At 43.5% G+C, this 12,058-nt stretch overlaps 1 long non-coding RNA gene across 1 annotated transcript; it reads right to left on the bottom strand.

Moving 5' to 3' along the window:
* Positions 1-6,337: 6,337 nt before the first annotated feature.
* LOC144731839 (uncharacterized) lies at positions 6,338-11,672 on the bottom strand. Its single transcript, XR_013588014.1, has 2 exons — positions 11,456-11,672; positions 6,338-7,302 (listed from the first exon to the last, which is right to left on the bottom strand). It is a non-coding gene; the product is annotated as an uncharacterized LOC144731839 (long non-coding RNA).
* Positions 11,673-12,058: the final 386 nt, after the last annotated feature.

Here is a 12,058-nt window from a genome sequence, read left to right as displayed (position 1 = left end):
ACATCACCGCAACACGCCGGTGTCACCTATCGCGCTTATCAATAACCTCCGATTAGCATCGGTTGTGCGACGTAGGGTGTTAGAACCAAGTTCAACGCACATATGTAATCGTCTCTACGATAGATGCGCATCTGTAAAACTGTGATCTATTTATTGTATCTCTCAACGCAAAGCCTCTACCCTCCCACTGGGCCTCTTCCCCTTGTCAATGGGAAGCCGAAAGCGGAAGTCGAGCCGAACAACGCCGTCACCGTCCGCGATGACGTCGAAATGTCGGCGCATGGATACTTACAGCCGGCGACACACACAAAAAAAAGAGAAAATAGTGCACGGTCGCGTACCACGTGATCCGCGAGGGCCAATCGCGAATTAGCGTGGGGGAGGGGAAAGCTGTTCGATCACGTGACTGCGCGAGGTAAAATAAGTAGTGCGCGCCCGGGGAGAGGAGCGGAAGGGGGGGGCGATCACGTGATCCGGGGCTTTAATAGGGCCACGTGATCGGCGCGCGCGTGTGTTTGTCGGCGGTCACGTGATTGTGGGAAAAAATCACATTCGTGCCACGTGGCCAATCAAATGGCGCTCAGGCTGTTTGGTCATCTTGCTTCGAACGACTGATGCATCAGATGCAGTATTTATACCGGAGAGAAATCCGATCAGCTGAAAAGCTTTTCTTTCCACAGATGTCCAGTAGGGGCGGGTCAGAACGTTACAACAACAAACAGCACAAAGCAACGATTGGAGTGCAACGTATAGGAAAGGTAAACAAATGACTTAAACAAAATATACAAATAAAACGAAACTATTTTTTATTTTACCAGGTAAGGCCCACTGAGCTACTGTGTGGCTTTTTTCAGAAGCGATCTGACCACAAATGATAGCTCAACAAAAGGGGCCGTCCATAAATGACGTCACGCGATTTTGGACGATTTTTGACCCCCCCCCCCCCTAGTCACACGGCGTCACAAAAAGTCAGACCCCCACTCAAATATGACGTCACAAAGCTCTGCCCCCCCCAAAAAAAACATGCTTCAAATCGCTTTAAACTATTGTCATTGTAGTGCGTATTTAATGTGCCGCTGCACTCTGATGTTGTAGGAGAAATAATTTATTAAAAAGTATATTTAATTAAGTAGAACGTGTTGTATATATTTAAAGTTGCATATTTTGATGTGAAGTCACGCTTCTCAAACCCTCCCCCCCTCGTCACACATCGTCACAAATGTCTGACCCCCCTCCCCCCTAGGTGCGTGACGCCATTTATGGACGGCCCCAAAGTGGTTTATCATGTGGAAATTTATAGCAGAGCAACAACTACAATTTCGCATTCAGGTGGTCAAACCAGATAACCGCGTCAGGAGCAACGATGTGTATCGCGATGATGTCTTCTTCGTATTTGTGGATCGGACACTGGATATTTCTTTATCTTCCGTCTGGCATCCGCATCTGTCATGAATTGTGCACATGCGGTTTAGGGTGGACCATGAATTTCGTGGAAGATCAAATCCAGGGATCTTCACTCAGGATGATGGCTAGACGAGACGGTTCTACTCCACCGTGTCGGGAGCAAGCTGTGTTGTCTCTTCTCCCGTTTATGAACTGGCTTTGGCCCTCCCCTAAATCTACTCAGGCTAAAATGAGTACCTGGTGCAGTGTGAGCATCGCTACTGGGGAGACAAAGGCGGTCGGGCGTGGTGCTGACCACCCACCACCTCATCCACCGTTCCGGCCTTTCAAACAGCACCTGCCCCAACAGTTTGTTTTAGGCTATGTAACATCACCTAAATTTGACTATATAAACCGAGAGAGAATGCTTGACAATCGTGTATGTTAGAACCCAAATGGATGGAACACAATGTCATAAAATATACTGCTTCACAATTGGAACAATCGGTAACGCGAGAATACGTTTTCCCCTTTTTTATTATTACACGCTTTTCATTAACCTCAAATCTTGTCACTTAATTTTTACCCACTTCCCAATGTGGTATCGACTGCAAACATGGTATACTTATGTCATACTGATGACAATAGTATATTCTATCATAAAAAATTAAAACATATATTTTAAACATTTTTTTATATGTTATGTTTCGGCTTGGGTCTAATTGTCCACGCTCAACTGACGTTGGCTGTAAATCACCACGGCCCCTTACGTTATGGCAAGCTTCGGGGCCACTTCCTGGAGTTGTGGAGTTCTTCCATTACTAGTACGGTACATTTTAATAAAGCGTCTTTAAAAAAAGTTTTTTTTAATATTACTTATTAATCTGTTCTAATCCATTCATTGCCCCAACTGATAGCCTCGCGGCTGTCCGTCGATCACAGTCCACGTCACACCCACGAGCTGCAGTGGCGGGTCTCTGTCCACATTCAGCACCACGAGTCGTGGAGCCTCATCCCTGCAGTTCGCCGTTGTGGTGTTGCACCTCTTTTATCATATAGCCTCTCTGTTTTTTTTGGGGGGGGCAGAGCTTTGTGACGTCATATTTGAGTGGGGGTCTGACTTTTTGTGACGCCGTGTGACTAGGGGGGGGGGGGTCAAAAATCGTCCAAAATCGCGTGACGTCATTTATGGACGGCCCCTTTTGTGAGGGTTCTGCCTTTGTAGTGAGGGTTGTGAGTTGACGCTGAGGTGGGGGGAGGAGGCGCCTCGCCCCCCATGTGGAGTGACGTCACCCGCTAATTATTATTAATGGCGGGGGGGGTGTCCATTTGGAGACGTCACCTGCTCATGATTATTAATGAGGGGGGTTCTCCATGCGGAGTGACGTCACCCGCTCATGATTATTAATGAGGGGGGGGAGGGTCCATGTGGAGGACGTAACCTGTTCATTATTATTAATGAGGGGGGCTGGTCGACGTGGAGTGACGTCACACGCATGATACACAGACATTCTTGGCTCATTATAGTTAATGTAAAATTGTGTCCATGTGCAATGTAGCTCTCAGAGTCACCGTCTTTCTTCATGTATATTTATTACGAATAAAGTCCGCTGACAACTTAACGCGTGACCGCGAGTGACTATATACACTTGGGTAATTAGACGACTCTATTTTGAGACAATGTAACTCTCGCATCAAGACTACTCCCGTTGGGTCCCGTGCTTCCCCCACGTGACCCTGTCAAGGCTTGTTCCATTAATCATTAGCACGTCAATTAGTAACCATGGTCCCGGGGAGCCATACTGTCCCTCTATCGCCCCGTACTGTCTTTACACATGCAACCCAAACTATTAACCATATAGTAAAACCACCCAAGTCTTCGCTCCTTCAATGAAATAATAGCAAAACTGCACAACACTATTTCCTGAAGCCCTCTCGTGGTTTACAGACCTCAGCAATATTTAGCTCCTGAACACAGTCGTAAGCCTGAGTAGAAAGGAATGTTTTTTTTCAAGTCTCATGCCTTTCAGTGATAAATCCCTTTGTTAACTGCTGGATGAGAGGGGGTAGGGTTAGAGTTGGGTAGGGAGGGGGGTCAAGACCGTTTCAGATACAGTATCACTAAAAGGATATTTTTTCCCTGGGTGGGATATAAACTCCGTCTACCAGGTTTGCGGCAGTGTGCCACTGTGGCACTGTTATGGAAAAACGTTTAAATCTGCATTGGTCAAACTAAATGATCGTCCAGCCCAACTGCAAGTAGAATTCATGACTTTAAGCATTTCGATGTTTATAATGTAATGTTTCCCATCCCAGCTGATAATTTTGTTTCAAGGTTTATCATCTTAGGGATAATGGGTTGATGAGTTTAATTACAGCAATAATTCAAGCCGAGTTCTTATACATTTCAACTGGTGTATATTTTATTTCACAAGACAGTACTGTGGAACACACATTCTAACACGCATTAGGATGAGGGCTATGGTTATACAATAACAGTTCTCCATGGATAGGTTACAAAAGGTGTTAATACATACACTCTAAAACACAAACGAAAGCATTGGCGAAAACCACACTTAAGTTAATCATTTCGATATCCAGCACTTGCAATGTACTGTATATCAAATGTGTACACTTCACACAAATATATCAAAAAGCTTGCATTCCACGATCAACGACATGGTAACAAACTTTGCACTAAAAACACATTGGTATATTGATTGAATAAACATACATTGAAAATATTTTCGGCCCTTTCCCAAACTAAACGAAACAAACTCATGTTTTTTTTTTGCCACGTAAGGGCCACTGAGCGATGTAGCTCATTTTCAGAAGCGAGCTGGTCACAACTGATAGCTCAACGAAGTGGATTATCATGTGGAAATGTATAGCAGCCAAATACTCGGAATGCACGTTGATTCTAAATGAGGGAACTGGAGGACGCGGAGAAAAATCCACGCGGCCATGGGGGGAACATGGAGCCCAGGATGGTGAAGGGGCTTATTCGCACTAATAGTGACTGTCGTGTCTGATAATGTGACCTGCCAAAGGTATTTTGCAGCACGTTTCATTTCAACCATTCAAACCCACGTATACACTGGACTCACAATGTCCACGGTGTCACAAATCCACTGTTAGATGAAGGCCGCTTCATATCGTAATTGTCACTGGGGGTTGTTGGGCCATACTTCACCACACTGGTCAGTGTGGGGATGGTGAAAGGGTGGCCAGGACTGGTGCAGATTTCACTCTCAAATGATGGCAACCTTGTTAAAGGTTAAAACTCGTAGAGTGTGCAAACCACAGCAGCACCACTCCACACAGTTTATATCGGTATGATCATATTCAATGATTGTTGAAAATATATTATGAGCCACCCGAGAAAAAATTTACACGATCACAGAAATCACCTTTATCTGTTGTCCAGAGGTCAGTTTGTCACCATCATTCTCATGACAGGATAATTCTTTATAACATTACCGCATGACAGGCTGCTCATATCTGCCATTACCTTGACTTTAACCAACATAACATGCAGAGGCAAACACAACAGAAACTGAAAGTGACCTTGGGGTAATAGGACTTTACGGACAGCCTGTATATGAAATCAATACACACAATTCCCACACTGGGACGCACAAACACGTTCACTTAATATTGATAAATGTGTTAAACGATTCGCCAAAATTGTATATTAATTTAGATGCCAAAAACAAATACAGTAACTCCCCCCCGCCCCCCACTTACCCCCAAACACATACACAACGTGTCCTTGAAATTCCAGGCTAATTCAGTGGTGCAGTGCCATAGTATATACATTTTCTTAACAAAACCCTGGTATTTCCATGAAGACCAATTTAGCCCATTTAGAGCTTGGAACGCCACATATCCAGTATTGCTCTTTTATTTAATAATATAAATAGCAATATAAAAGAGAGAAAAAAACAACACTGAATATCACAAGGCAATTCTGCACTGGACAAAGTAGCAGCTGTTAAGTACAAAACCAAACTGGGACTGCTTCGCTCGTGAAATTTCTGCGCAACGTGGAATTGCAGCAAACGACTTGACATTGGTCTGCGCACTGTTCAATTTCAGCTTCGTGAGCGCGATTTTCAATTTCTTTTGACATGGTTAGTTGTCCCTCAAAACCCCTGCTCTATGTCAGAGTCATGGTTTACCACGTAATTTTGAGGACACACTGTGCAGTTATGCATTTTGCAAATGTGCCACCCAAAGACACCGATGCCAAACGTATACATGTACAAATCCACATTCAATCTCTTAGACACACACACAATTTATGTACAAATTAAGGCAACGTGGAACGCCGAAGGCTTGAAAAGCCCAAGTATGGAGTGACTTGCACTCAATGTCTAGTCTCTACAGCTTACATTCTACTGTAGCAATATTACAACTCAACGATGTTTTACTCTACCAGACAAGGTGCACTGAGCTATATAGCTCTTTTTCAGAAGCGACCTGTCCACAAGTGATAGCCCAATTTATAGCAGCCAAATATTCTAAACGCATGTTGATTCTAAATGTGGAGGGGAAAACCGGCAGACCCAGAGGACAATACACACGACCACGGGGAGAACATGCAAACTCCAAATATACAGGCACCAGGGTCGGGATTGAACCCATGGCCTCCTGTATACCAGGCAAAGTAGTTAACATCTCACCACCGAGGAGCTCAAATATTCAACTTCACGTCTATTAGCACACAATCAGTATAACTCTTTGTCACTGATTGAAATGTCCATGCGTATTATTTACTTCTCATCTAACTTCCATATAAATGTAAATTATTTGTGTTTCCATCGCCATTTTAGATGTAGTTAAATAATCCCAAACCCACCCCCTCTCGCCAACTCTTAGATTTTTTTTTATCCATCTGTACAACACCTTGAGCTGCAGTTGCATTTTGCCACTTTATAATTAAACATTTGCATTTATTTTTTAATAATGAATATACCAAAATTCACGTGACATTTGTGTGAAATACTCCTTCACAAAAAAACGTAAATTGTGGCTCTGCATTAGGTTGCATGCCACCAGGGATTGTCACATTTTGATTATTCTAGATTCTTCTTTTGTACCCCCCCCCCCAAATTTGTAAGTGGCTGAAAGTTACCTTTTATTATATTACGTAAAAAATATCAAAACTGCAAAGTCTGTTAATAATTAAGCCAGTGTCAATGGACTCACCAATAATAACTCTTTAGCGCCCTCTATTGCCATTTTTGGGAAGTCCAGCCGGATTCAGAACGACCTGCGGATAAATTTGAAAAAACTGTGGCCCTTTAAACTTGTATGGCAGTGGGATTCAATATGACAAACTGCCCACTAGTTTCACATTTACTATGTATTAACGGTCTTCAGTGCAACACAGCACATGTGCATGAGAAGCCTCTTGGTTAATTCACTGTGTGATAAGGGCCTGATCCCCACACCGTGCGGGTCATGAGGGCTACGCCTTGACCATACTTCACCACACTGGTCAGTGCTGTGTGCTAAAGGCGCGGAGCATAAACGTGGGAGCACAGCAGCACAGTACAATTATGTTTTTTGCAACACTGCTCTTTGCTGACCACCACGTAGCACAACCACACAGCCACTTATGGCAGCCTGTTTGTGCATGTGGTCGCCCATCCAAGCACTATCCAAGCTCAAATCTGCTTAGCTTTCGAAATCTGCCAAGATCTGACAATTGTATTTGGCTCAATGTTGGTATCACAATGTTAGTTGAGCCACATGTGACACACACACGTAAATTGGCGAGGACTTGGGTCTTGCTGTTGAATTTGGAGCTGCAAATTCTGGAGGCGTAGCAGACGATTTATTCCGAGGCTCCAGACAGCTCAGACAGCTCATGGATCGATGTCGTCACCATCACTTTCTTGCACCTCTTTAAATCTAAAATGGAACAAAACAGGGAAAGCAAAGTATATTCTCACAGGCAAAATTAACAACATATATTCATCTTCTTGGTTCTTTCGGTAAAGTCACGTGACTTTACCGAAAGAACCAAGAAGATGAATCCCTGCAGTCACGAAAGCTTTAAATCGAAACATATATTCAATGTGACAAACATCTCAACAAGCTTTCGTACATGTATAGCCCTTTATCAATCCACTGCCTGATGAGGGCCTGGATGACGGCAGGTCGTGGACATTATTTGGCCATACTTAGTGCGTGTTGGTGAAGGCAAGGAGTATAGATGTAGGAGCATAGAAGACCATGACAACAATAGATGTATGATAAAATATAAATAGGTTTTAGCCTTTATGGAAATAAAACAAGTGTTAAGATGTTCAAACACCAAATAGAAACCTTTTGCAAAGAAATCAAGCTCGAATTAACCACACTACTTGTAGTGAACATGCAAACAAACATGCTCTGATAATATATGGCATTGTCTTTGAAACTGATTGGCCTACACCAGAGACAGCCTTCTTGAGGGCTTAGTCTCACCAGCGTTAGACCAGAGAACGCCAAAAGGGAAACAGTCCAAAGACAACGCACTATCAGAGCATATATAGCTTGGGGTGAGCAGTTGAAAAATGGGACCTTTTTCCAGTATCAAAGGATGAAAAAATAAAGAGATTTGGCTGCAGTCCTCTAGTGCACACCACATAGCCCCACTACACTATGGCATCCTGACTTGCAAGGTGGTGGGGTTGCCCATACCAAATACTATCCAGGATCAACCCCGCTTAACTTCCAAGATCTGAAGAGAGGTGTTGCATTTCGGGTGATTTTGTCATATTGTGCCATAATGTGAGTGTAACCACGTTACCATAAAGGCGTGGACTCAATCATCTCTGTAAGACGTCAGTGTGACATACATGCCAACCCCATATCAGTGCCTACCTTATGACATACAAATTCAGACCTTATTGGTCACCCCGTGCCCTTATAAATCTCAACGTTCATCCTACAAAGTCCCATAACAAGGGTCAAACACAAACCAATAGACAAAAAAAATGTTGCCCGTATTCAACTGGCTGTACGCCGTATGGACCTGAAAACTAAATTTCCCTGTACAAGAATACGGGATAAACCGTATGGATTGACAGCTATGAGTATGTTTAACACGTAGGCTTCCGAGACCAATATCATCCATAATACAGTTTTTTTGGGTTAGATCACGTAAATATATAGATGTGTCGTTAAACTCGCCACCACCCGACACAGCCAACTATTAAGGTTTGTCACATAAATAGAACATGCCAATTCGTCACTAGTACAGCACTCCGGTGTGTTGGAGAGCAAAGCCATAACATTTACAATCTGAGTACGACGTTTCGCCAGTAATTACAACTAGCTTCAGGAGACAGGTTCGTGGAGAAATTATCCTGTTTCGTTCCTTAAATACATGGGTAGATGTAAAATAAAAATAATAATAGAAATAAAATTATAAATCACGACGTTTCGGAGGCAACACAAGTCTCCGTCATCAGGTGGGACCGTCACAGCTATATTTGCTGTATCTTGATACAGTAAATCTTGATACAGTAAATATAGCTGTGACGGTCCCACCTGATGACGGAGACTTGTGTTGCCTCCGAAACGTCGTGATTTATAATTTTATTTATATTATTATTTCTATTATTTTTATTTTTATTATTTATTTTTACCTACGTGACTTTACCGAAAAAAACCTAAGAGTATGAATCCTTGCAGTCACGAAAGCTTCAAATCTAGAATGGGTAGATGTGATGGCATCACTTGTGAGCACTTCTTGAGTGATGTTGGGGGGGATTAATTAATGCATATATATGACAATGGGTATACATTTCCGATTGGGTTATTTATATGGTAATCAACGTACGTTATGCATGCACAATATGCGAACCCATAGTTCTTGTACCTCCTGTCGATTGTGTGTACTAAGAGAGCCATACCAACAGTAATCTCTGTATAGGCATGCATTTAAACAATGTATTATTTGATGATTCGCTTTCAAGCAGCACTAAGTCTGTAGCTACCCGAACGGTTAGAATGATTGTTATTTCTCTCAGTTTCGATGAGTGTCCATGTTCCAACCGGCTAAAGGATATGCACCTATGAGCGCCGATCTATTAGCTGTATCTGGCAGGGTAAAGTACTTTATAAGTGGGGCAAATTCTACAGGTTACAACATCATAGCTGTTAATCCTTGGGATGGAGAAAGGGTCTTCCTGGTATACCTAATATACATAATATATGCATCATTACATTTGAAATGAGGACTGAATATAAAAGAAATCGGGCCTTTCGATTGAAAAATATTGTTAACTCGAATTTATACTATTTTCTCGAAAACATATAATTTTAACTGGAAACCCAATAGTGTTGCCATGGAGAATACACATTTCAGATGTGATGTGTTTACATACTGATTACTATAATTTTGGCTCTTTACATCATTGCCATCAGCCATTACGAATACAATGTTGGATGACGTCCTCACCAATCAATAATTCAGTAGACATGACAACGTTGGGTGAACGTTGGACTAACGCAGGGGTGGGGAACCTTTTTTCTGCCAAGGGCCATTTGGATATTTATAACATTCGCGGGCCACACAAAATTATCAACTTCAAAATTTGCCTGTTATATTTGGTCAAACATTTAATGGGCTCACCCCTAATGCGATGGGCTGCAACTGCTTCTCTTTGGTGAGGCGTGTGAAGTTAGCTGGTATTGATGATGTTGCTACTCGCAACTGCTTTTCCAGGTTTGCTCCTAGACTTATTGAATTTCGAGTCCTGCCTGCGGTTGCCTTGGCAGGGCCACACCAAATGATTTCGCGGGCCTCATACGGCCCACGGGCGGGACGTTCCCCACCCCTGGAATAACGGCTTACCCAACCTTCCATGTTCACTGGGTGGACTAAGTATCGTCACATCTAGGATAAATGCGTTAAATTACAGCACAGAACTTGCACAACACTTCCACGCGCGATCTTCGTCCATGTATCGTTTACAATCAAAGGTGGTAACTATAAATCACAAAGGTGAATCGTTATACGAATTGCAATCATCCAGGTAATCAGGTTGTAATATGGCTGGGCATTGCCTTGATTGTTGAGAACAATAGAAGGCGTGGTTCATGTCAAACCCTGCACTGCAGCAATAGCCGCCATGCTTGGTGTCGCATTTAACAACCGCCACCACCGTGAACAATGCAAAGCACACTCTTTTTAAGTATTTACAATAAAAACAACTCAACATCCTGACTTCACGTTGCCTGTGTGTGTTGTATATTACGGTGTGCTTCGTAAGACCAGCTTTGCATTGTGTGCAAAGTAATGTCAATAACAACAAAGGCACGTCGCGACAGTCGGTAACGTATAATAAATAAGGCGCACGGATTAATTTAAATCTAGGGGAATATTCAACGAAATTATATTTTAGACTTTAAATCCATATGACGATATGGGGGGGGGTGGGGGGATAGGATTCTGGATGTGGCATAGATCGGCTAGGGGGCGATCCATTTACCGATTTCTGACCATCGTCAAGAGGCGACTGGCCATTTTGTTAAGAGATGTCCCCATATCTCACAGAGTGTTACACGACGTAATACGTGTATACAGTATCGGTAGATAGGTACAGGCTTTGAATTTAAATGTTAGGCTCTTTGTTTCACTAATGTAAGTGGGGTATCCGTAAATGGATCGCCCTGTTTTTTCTTCGCTGGTGTAACTCTATGCCATCTCCAAACCCCAATAACCTCCCCCACCAAAAGCCCCACTAACCCTCCGAACCAGCTGCGCTCGAATCCTCGCTGTAACACAAAGTTCAAACCGTGGAGACAAATGGATTTGGGCAGGGCACGTCGCGAGAAGGGACGATGGCCTGGTGACGGCGGCTCGGGGAGGCCTCCATCCAACAGTGGATCGATTGCAGTGGGTTATCGATAAACGGATCACCCTATACATTCTCATCCAACTGCCCAAACCAGCACCACCCCCATCCCTCCCCCCAATTCTGAACGGATTTGAAATTCCAGCGACGCAAACACAAAACCCTGCGTCTCCTTCCAACTGTGAGTGAGTGTAAGGCGAGCGAGCCTCTCTTACCTGTCCCAATACACCTGTGCTCGCGTTTTACTTGCTTCGTGGGGGGCTGTGGTTGAGGGAGTCTTGAAGGGGTGGGGGGGGGGCGTTAGTGGGGGGCTCGGACACCCCCCACCTTCTCCTACCCCCCCACCACGACTTCACTGCTTGATGAAGAGCTTGCGTGTCCGCACCTGTGTGCGTGTGTGCCGGTCTGGGTGATGGGGGCGTCATTGCCCAGGTGGGCTGGGACTCGGTCACGTCATGTGACTTCCACACGGACAATCGCCTGCCTGTCTTGCGGTTATTCATCAGAGCGACCCATCATCATGTGTAGATAACTCCCGTGCAAATAAAATATATGTGTATATCTAAAACAGCTGCAGAGAGAAAAACAACGTGTTTAAAAGCCTCGAACGTCTCCTTGCAATCTCATTTAACTTACATAATTTTAACATCTCTGCATACCTGTCAACTCATACGGTTTACCCGTATTATTTCCTGTACATGGAAATTTAGTTTTCAGGTCCATACGGCGTACAGCCGTTTCAAAACGGGCAAAAAATGGTGTCTATTTCTTTGTTTCTCTCTTGTGATGGGACTTTGTAGGATGAACTTTGAGATTTA

Source organism: Lampetra planeri, chromosome 40 (assembly GCF_965212315.1).
Source record: "Lampetra planeri chromosome 40, kcLamPlan1.2.h2, whole genome shotgun sequence".
Taxonomy (NCBI): Eukaryota; Metazoa; Chordata; class Hyperoartia; order Petromyzontiformes; family Petromyzontidae; genus Lampetra; species Lampetra planeri.
Note: the sequence above shows the minus strand (reverse complement) of the source record. Positions and strands in the feature narration are given on the sequence as shown.